This window comes from Pseudophryne corroboree, chromosome 6 (assembly GCF_028390025.1).
Source record: "Pseudophryne corroboree isolate aPseCor3 chromosome 6, aPseCor3.hap2, whole genome shotgun sequence".
Classification (NCBI taxonomy): Eukaryota; Metazoa; Chordata; class Amphibia; order Anura; family Myobatrachidae; genus Pseudophryne; species Pseudophryne corroboree.
Genome location: NC_086449.1, coordinates 350,314,719 through 350,324,538, shown reverse-complemented (window position 1 = coordinate 350,324,538; position 9,820 = coordinate 350,314,719). Strand labels below are relative to the sequence as shown.

Sequence of the window (9,820 nt, the reverse complement as noted above, 5' to 3'; positions counted from 1 at the left end):
GTGTCACTTTCACTTACACACACACAAATTACAAAAATGCCTCTTTCACTTACACACCCACACACACACACAATTGCACACACACCACTTTCACTTACACACACGCCACTTTCACTTACACACTTACACACACACACATCACTTTCACTTACACACACAATTACACAAACACACATGCCTCTTTCACTTACACACACACACACAATTACACACACATGCCACTTTTACTTGCACACAATTACACACACACACACACACACACACACACACACACACACACATGCGTCTTTCACTTACACACGCCACTTTCACTTACACACAATTACACACACATCACTTTCACACACACAATTACACAAACACACACATGCCACTTTTACTTACACACAATTACACACACACGCCTCTTTCACTTAAACACACAACTTTCCTTTAAAAAACAGACACACACCTCACTTAAAAACATTCACACACATAAACACAGTGCTGCCAACATTTATTAAAGATACCCCCCCCCCCCCACACACACACACACAAACATACACCACACACATACACACACACACACACACACACACACAATGCAGCAGCTGGAGGCAGGTGGTGCCTACCTGTTGCTATCCCCAGGACGGAGGAAGAGAGAGCTTCAGCCGGCCAGCTCTGTTGGAAGTCTTGTGAGCAGCTGTGCGCTAGAGCTCCCCCTAGCTGCAGCCAGCTGTCAGCTGAGCTCTCGTCTCTGTGCATAGATACGAGGAGGCAGCTGCTGCTGCTGCCGTGTCCACAGCTCCTCCGTCCACTCGCGGCGATGGATTGTCGGGTGGGAGGCAATGGAGAAGTGCCCCCTGCAGATCAGGAGCCCGGCGGCAGCCGACTCCATTGCCTCCCACAGTTCCGCCACTGCTCCAGCTGTACCTTTTTAGCAGGTACAGTACCATTTTTTTATGGTCTGTACTGATTTTTTCCTCTCCAAACTTCCATTGAAAGTATAGGAAAAGGGGCGCCTTTACCCGTGGCCATGCCCCCTTTCCTACTTTGTGCTGATTTTTCTGTGTAAAATGTTGGAGGATATGTACTGATACTATAATGGATTTTGCTGAAGAACTTTTCTCTACAATTCCCTTGAGAAGTTTGCATACCTTTAACTATGTGTTTAGTAACCTAGGTCAGTAAGCTGAGAATGTGTTACATATTGAGTCTGACTTACTATATAGTACTCCCATATATCATATACAAATTAATGCATTAAGGGCGTTTTTTTGGGGAGGGTCTATGACGTCAGTGCAGACCACTTCCAACCCGTCTCAGTCACAGATTGGTGGCAGCCTCAGACCTACTTACATTTGCTCAGACGGCAAGGATTCTTTGATGTTTCTAAGCTTTACGTACGCATCTGCGAGTGGATAGCGTTCTGCGATACATTTGCAAATTTGCAGGTTGGTTTTTACTTTCTGTAAGGGCAGCATCTTTCTACTAGCAGACAACGCAATTTCTCAGATTAATGATCCATGCTGAATTAGGCCCGAAGGGCCAAATGTAATAGAGTGAGAGTTTCGAAAAGTGAGAGATTTGGTAAGGTTTTGCAGTTGTTTTTTTTAAAAGTGGCAATCATTTACACAGCAAGATCAACCTGGTTTTGCAGTGTAAATCTCTCACTTTCTGAAACCCTCACTCTATTACATTTGGCCCTAAGATTGTTAGAACAAACAAGTGCTATACACAATCCTATTTTCTGCAAATATTTAGAACATATAACTTATTTTTCAGGGTCCATGTTCTCCACAGGGTTAATCCTTAACTTTTGGTATGATGCTGATGAAGATCAGGACAGGCACCGAACAGTAAGCTTGTGAGCCTCCCAGGATGCACTGTGCTCCTCTCCCTTCATACCCTACCTCCATGTTCAGGCACTTCAATTTTTTTCAGTGCCAGCAAGGAGCTGGACACATTGAACAATTGCTGCAGCTTGCAGTCCAAGCTTTTATGTTTGTTTGACTTTTTATAACTTTTGATGACTTTTCCAATGAGATGACAGCTCCTGGCAGTCCAAGGGACACCAGAGCTGTCTCTCCAACACCCCTACCGGGCCGCGACATCCACGAGTGGGTAGGTGATTTCAGTGGGACTCCCACTGCACCTTCCATTAGCAAGAAGCAGGGACACCCCAGGACTGCATCCAGACACATGGAGGACAGGTAAGGCGGTTTCCCATTTGCAGGATCTGCTGTCTCAGTGAAATTTGGAGTTGGACACCAAGAAGGCCATGGAAGCCCTCCCATACATGGGCGAGTTCCTATTTGGACCAGTACTGGACAAGATTGTCGCAACATTTAAGACGGCTCACTTGCCTTCGGCTTTTTCAGGGAGGCCTAGAACTTTGTCCTTTCGTTCACAAGGCAAAACCAAGGGTCATTCCTTTCCACGCTCAGATCGCACAGGCAAGGCCTCCAAACCCAGGGCCAAGCAGGCTTAGGACACTAGACGTCCACCTACCAAAGCTGAGGCTAAGCCTTCAGCATGCCGGGATGGGCCTCCCCCTGGGGGACCCCAGTGTGGGAGGCCAACTTCCTGAGTTTGCCTACGCATGGAGTTTTATCACAACTGATACCTGGGTCCAAGAAGTGGTCTCTCACAGGTACGCTCTCTCCTTCCTGAGGCGTCCTCCCAGACAGTACTTCCCTACCACTCCGTCACCAGATCCTGGCAAAGCACAGGTGCTGCAGGGCGTCATTCACTCCTTACTGCCGTCTGGAGTGATCATTCCTGTTCCACGACATCAACAAGGTCAGTGTTTCTATACACTCTTTTTAGTTCAGAAACCAAATGGGTCATACCGCCTCATTCTGAATCTAAAAATATTGAGCACGTACCTCAGAGCACCCAAGTTCCATGTGGAAACTCTCCGCTCCATTTTCCTAGAAATGCGACCTGGGGATTATATGGTTTCCCTGGACATCCATGAAGTGTACCTGCATGTGCCTATAACACTCTGTCATCAACAGTTTCTCCGGTTTGCTGTTCTCCAACAGCATTTCCAATTTCAGGCCCTACCTTTTGGACTGTCCACAGCTCCCAGGTGTCAGGAATCGGTGTTCAGTGGCATCTCACCAGCGTGCTGGTGTGCAGGCCTCCGGAGGTCACGGTCCCAGTTTGCAGCTGCATGAATGCTCTGTCCGTGGGCATGGTGCCCATTGTCATTGTGTACCCCTGAAGTCTATCTAGTGTGTACCCACCATCTGTGCAGCATAGGCGCCGCCATGACACTTGCGGTCAGCTGACCTGTAACACCCAATCCTGCGCTGTGTCCGCACACATGATTCAAGCATCCAATGCCTGCTGACCAAGGGGTATAAATCCAGAACATCGGCCAGTCTCATCGCCTTGAACAACGCGTCACATCCAATGTACAGCGTCTCCTGGCTCCAGTCTCCTGTCTACAGTGATTTCCTTGCTCCAGTGTCTCCATGGAACTACAGGCTCCAGCTATCCTGATACAACTCCTTCCACAGTCAGCTTCCACCTGTGCATGCAGTAAGAGACTCTCTCCAGGTTCTACTTACCATTCTCACTTGTGTGTTGTTTATCTGCATTCAGCACTGTGCTATTCCATCTGGCACTTAAAACAACCAGCTTGCAATTTACAAACTGTCTCCTGCTTTGGCCTTGCTTGGCTTTGTGGACTTGTGCATATATACAGACTGTGGAGTTACTATTGCCTGTGTTCTCTGTCATCAGCTGCATTACTATCGTCTGCATATTTGATCCTGTTACCATCGACTTCCAAGTCGACCTTCGATGTTTGTCATCGGCTTCCAGGCCGGTCATCACTGTTATTAATTTCACTGGTTTACAGATCATCATCTGTAACTTTTTTATACCTCTGTCAGCTTCTCTGCTCAAACCATCAGTATTGTTATTGTGCTTCAGTGACTGTTCATACCTCTATGTACTAATAAATATCATTGCGCACATGCGCAGGAATCTTCTACAGCCTCCTCATTTCCTCCACCGCACGACCACTGACCCACTAGTGCCCCCTCCGGGAATGGGGTTGTCCCATTGATCTCTCAGGGAAAAACCACCCAAAGGACGCACATATCCTCTCCAGTTCCTGAGACCCTCGCTATGAGTGAGTACATAAGAGAAAATCTGCAGAAAGGGTTCATCCGTCCTTCCTCATCTCCAGCAGGAGCGGGGTTTTTCTTCGTCAAGAAAAAAGACTGAGGATTACGCCCCTGCATTGATTAACGAGGTCTAAATGACATCACTATTAAGAACAGCTACCCTCTGCCATTAATCACGAACTATTCGACAGAGTCAAAGGTGCTAGTATCTTCACCAAGCTAGATCTCCGCGGGCTTATAATCTCATGAGGATCTGAAGTGGCGATGAGTGGAAAACCGCCTTCAACACTCGTGATGGCCACTACGAATATCTAGTGATGCCCTTCGGCCTAAGTAATGCCCCGGCGGTATTCCAGTACTTTGTCAATGAAATTTTCCGAGACATCTTATACAGGTGAAGTGGTAGTCTACCTCGATGACATCATGATCTTTTCCCATGGCTTGGCCTCCCATCGCCAACAAGTAAAAGAGGTTCTTTGACTTTGTCAATGAAATATTCCGAGACATCTTATACAGGTGAAGTGGTAGTCTACCTCGATGACATCCTGATCTTTTCCCATGGCTTGGCCTCCCATCGCCAACAAGTAAAAGAGGTTCTTCGACGTCTTCGACAGAATCATCTTTATGGTAAACTGTCCAACTGTACTTTTGAAACTTCTTCAATGCCCTTCCTAGGGTACATAATTTCCGGTTCTGATCTTCAAATGGATCCAGCCAAGTTGGAAGCCATAGATAACTGGTCTCTTCCCACTACACTCTAGTTGATTCAGCGTTTCATTGGCTTCGCAAATTATTATAGAAAATTTATCAAAGGATTCTCCACATTGATAACTCCTATTACTTGCCTCACTCGGAAAGGGGCGAGTCCTTCCCAGTCGTCCGAAGAAGCACTGTCTACCATTCTCACCTGTGTTGTTTATCTGCGTTCAGCACTGTGCTATTCCGTCTGGCACTTAAAACAACCAGCTTGCAATTTACAAACTGTCTCCTGCTTTGGCCTTGCTTGGCTTTGTGGACTTGTGCATATATACAGACTGTGTGAACTTATTGCTGTTGGTTTCCAGGCCAATCTCCGGAGTTACTATTGCCTGTGTTCTCTGTCATCAGCTGCATTACTATCGTCTGCATATTTGATCCTGTTACCATCGACTTCCAAGTCGACCTTCGATGTTTGTCATCGGCTTCCAGGCCGGTCATCACTGTTATTAATTTCACTGGTTTACAGATCATCACCTGTGACTGTTGTTATACCTCTGTCAGCTTCTCTGCTCAAACTATCAGTATTGTTATTGTGCTTCAGTGACTGTTCATACCTCTGTGTGCTAATAAATATCATTGTGCACATGCGCAGGAATCTTCTACAGCCTCCTTGTTTCCTCCACCGCACCACCACTGACCCACTAGTGCCCCCTCCACGAACAGACACAGTTACAGACCTGACACCAGGGTTTTCACCAAAATCATGGCGGTCATGGTGGCCCATCTCCGAGGGCACGGGATTCGAATCTTCCCTTACTATGATGACCTCCTTCTACTGGAACAATCTCCGGAGATATTAAACAGTCATCTCCAGTTGACATTGTCCTTTCTTCAGGCCCACGGTTGGATAATCAACTGGGCCAAATCATCACTCACCCCTTCTCAAGGGATGCTCCACCTCGGAGCTCTACTGTATGCCAGTCTACAGTGCATCTTCCTACCTAAGGAAAAGATTGCAACATTGCAGTTGCACATCCGCAACCTGATACACAGCCCCTGGGTCTCTATACATGCGGCCATGCAGACCCTGGGTTCCATGGTATCTGTATTCGATATGGTGGAATACGCTAATTTTCACTCCAGGCCCCTACAGCTCCTGATACTGGCTAGTTGGAATGGCCTACCGACACAGCTCAAGTCTTAGACTCTAGTTCTGATGCAGTAGGTTCGTATATCCCTTACATGGTGGCTTCACAAGCCCAACCTGGACAAGTTCTGGCCTTTCTGGATTCCACAGTGGATAACCACGGATGCCAGTCTCCGAGAGTGGGGAGCAGGGGAGCATTCACAGGCATTCACTCCTTTCAAGGCCATTGGTTGCCATCAGAAAGGACTCTCTAAATCACTGTACTCGAGCTCTGAGCGGTTTACTGAGCTCTTCAAATGGCTCAAGACTTCCTTCACGGTTCACCAGTACAAGTCCAGTCAGACAACGCCACAGCAGTGGCTTACATAAATCTGCAAGGGGGCACTCGCAGTTTTGTAGCAATGCAGAAAGTGACTCGGATTCTCGCCTGGGCAGAAATCCATCTTCCAGCCATCTCCGCAATATTCATTTCAGTCCTCAACAGGGAGGCAGACTTTCTCAGTTGTCAAAATATCCATGCCGGAGAGTAGTTTCTCCACCTGGATGTCTTTTTAAATCCTGGTACGCAAATGGGGTTTGCCAGATGTGGATCTCATGACCTCCAGATTCCCGTTTATGGGGCCAGGACAAGAAATCAGGAAGCGAGCTTCGTGGACGCACTCACAGTCCCATGGAACTTCCCTCTGGCCTATCTCTTTCCTCCAGTGTCTCTCCTTCCCAGAGTACTGTTCTTCAAGGAGGAAGTCGGAACACTCATCCTAGTAGCTCCAGCCTGGCCCAGATTCCATTGGTTCTTGGATCTGCGGGATATCTCCCTAGACGAACCCTTCCCTCTGCCTCTTCATCCAGAATTGCTTTCTCAAGGGCCCTGTCTCTATCCAGACCTGTCACACCTTTCTTTGATGGCGTGGCTCTTGAGACTTCCCTTCTAAGTGAAAAAGGCTTGTCCTGTGCGGTATTTCAGACTATGCTTCAGGCTTGGAAACAAGCCTCAGCCTTCGTATATTACTGAATAAGGCACTCTTACTTCCAGTGATAGCTCACCATAATTACATTCCTAAAGTTATATGTAGAGAAAGACTGTGTTGGGGCACACTTGAAATTTTGTAAATTTATTAAAACTTAACTTTTAATTACATTCAGTATAAAAAAATGTAGATACAAGAGAATATTCAGATACACAAAAATATTTATAAGTAAATATTCATACAAGAGAATAACACCTCTTGGAAAAAATAATTGACAGGGATCAGGGTAATCCTGAAATAATCAATTAGGAGCACCAAAGGTGAAAATATACTGAAAACATTTGGATACCTAGTGGATGTCCAAAACAATGAGAACAAAAGGCACAGATAAGATTAATTGTAATATAGATCAAATTCTAAGCACCTATTTGTTACTGGAAATCTCCTGGTAGTGGCTAATTTGCTACATGATAAATCCTAAGGATGGAAAGACGTTGAAATAGATTTATTCATAAAGAAATTAGTAGGGAGAGGAGTTGTCAATAGATGTAGGTAGATAAATCACATAATAGATGGGAATAGTAGAGGTCGGAAGGTTCCTCCAACGCTTCTGCTGTTTGTTTTCAAATATGAGGTTAATTTTTACTGCACCTGATATTCCCTAGCGGTCACCCAGCTGGGTACTAATCAGGTTTATCATCGCTTAGCTTCCAAGATCAGATGAGATTGGGCGTAGCCGGTGAAATGTGGCAGTAATTGAGCCGATATGGAACAAATGAGAGAGTGTGGTAATTAACGAGCAACAAGAGTACTTCTGCTGTCCAGTTGGTAGCACAGATTCTCTGATACTAAACGCATTGCAGAAAGTGGTCTGGCATCCGGATGAGAGAGTACAGAATTTATAAATTGGTGTAAAGAATAGGATAAGAACTCCACTTTCTACTGTCCACTGTCTTATGAATTATAGCGGACAGTGGATGAGAGCGGTGGGTTGAGCTCACCTATTGAATGAAGAAAAAGTTGTATAAACTGAGAGATAACAGATTGATTGAAAGACTAGATGTGTCACAAGACAAGTAGTCAGAAGGTGGAGAGAGATAACATAGGTTGAGTTGCAGTATGCAAATTATTAATTAATTATTGACATATTAATAAATGGAGTCACTGAACTAAAGATTAGCATGCTATTATTCAGAAAGATGAGCTTGAAATTGTTTTTTAAAATGCCGCTAGACAAAATAATTTCTTAAGAGCATAATCAAAATTGAGCAATATAAAGACAACTGAAAAATCTAATATCAAACAGTCTTTAAGAAAATTAAGGATCACTGTAGTAAAGGAAAATTAAGTACATCAGAGCACAGACGGCCGTTTCACCAGGGTGGCTTGTTCACTGAACAAGCCACCCTGGTGAAACGGCCGTCTGTGCTCAGTGAAGCTGAACTTTATATAGCTCAGCTCACTCTAGTATCCCCTGGTATCCAGTAGCGGATCTTGCCACGGGCAAGCAGGACTTTTGCCCGGGGCGCCGCCTTCCGGAGGGCACCGCACCAGGGCAAGATCTGCTGCTACTGTGTGCCTGCCGCTGGCCGCTGCCGCTGTGAAGGGAAACTAGACGCGTACGCGTCTAGTTTCCCTTCGTGGAGAGGTCCATTACTGTGCGGTGCGCGATGACGACATCGCGCACCACACAGCAAAGGTCCTCTCCACGAAGGGAACTAGACGCTACGCGTCTAGTTTCCCTTCGTGGAGAGGACCTTTGCTGTGCGGTGCGCGATGACGTCATTGCGCACCGCACATCATTTCAGTCTGTACAGGGGGCGTAAATGTCCACGCCCCCTGTACGAAGCCTACAAGCCTACAAGCCTATTGCCGCCCGGGGCGCACAGAGCCCCAGAACCGGCCCTGCTGGTATCGTATATGTCCATTGGGACTTTTTCTAAATTATTCTGATGTACTTAATGTATTCCATATATGTGTATATATAGTTATATACATCCGGAGGGCGCCGCACCAGGGCAAGATCCGCTGCTGCTGTGTGGCTACGCGTCTAGTTTCCCTTCGCGGAGAGGACCTTTGCTGTGCGGTGCGCGATGACGTCATCGCGCACCGCACATAATTTCAGTCTGTACAGGGGGCGTAAATGTCCACGCCCCCTGTACGAAGCCACGCCCCTATTGCCGCCCGGGGCGCACAGAGCCCCAGAACCGGCCCTGCTGGTATCGTATATGTCCATTGGGACTTTTTCTAAATTATTCTGATGTACTTAATGTATTCCATATATGTGTATATATAGTTATTTTGGACTTGAGGAACCTATGCAAATACCGCAAAAAAATTTGAATTTTAATTACCTACCGGTAAATCCTTTTCTCGTAGTCCGTAGACCATTAGTACCATGGGGTACAGATGGGTCCCTTGGGAGCCGTGGGCACTTTAAGAGTTTAAAAGTGTGGGCTGGCTCCTCCCTCTGTGCCCCTCCTACCAGACTCAGTCAAGAAATTGTGCCCAAGGAGACAGACATACTTCAACAAAAGGAAATACACAGATAGTGGCGAGATTCATACCAGCTCACACATAACAAGGCAAACCAAGCTAACCAGCTTGAACAAGTCAGCAACAGCTGAACAACAGTACTTAACCAAGTAACAATGCAGTACTTAACCAAGTAACAAGGCAGTACTGAACCAAGGAACTACTGCAGGAAAACGAAGCTCTGGGCGGGCGCCCTGCATCCTCTACGGACTACGAGAAAAGGATTTACCGGTAGGTAATTAAAATCCTATTTTCTCTTACGTCCTAGAGGATGCTGGGGTCCACATTAGTACCATTGGGATGTACCAAAGCTCCCAGTATGGGAGGGAGAGTGCAGAGTCTCTTGCAGA

At 46.3% G+C, this 9,820-nt stretch overlaps 1 pseudogene; it reads right to left on the bottom strand.

Annotated features, from left to right (window-relative positions):
- Window positions 1-7,574: 7,574 nt before the first annotated feature.
- On the bottom strand, window positions 7,575-7,693 carry LOC134939107 (5S ribosomal RNA; annotated as a pseudogene).
- Window positions 7,694-9,820: the final 2,127 nt, after the last annotated feature.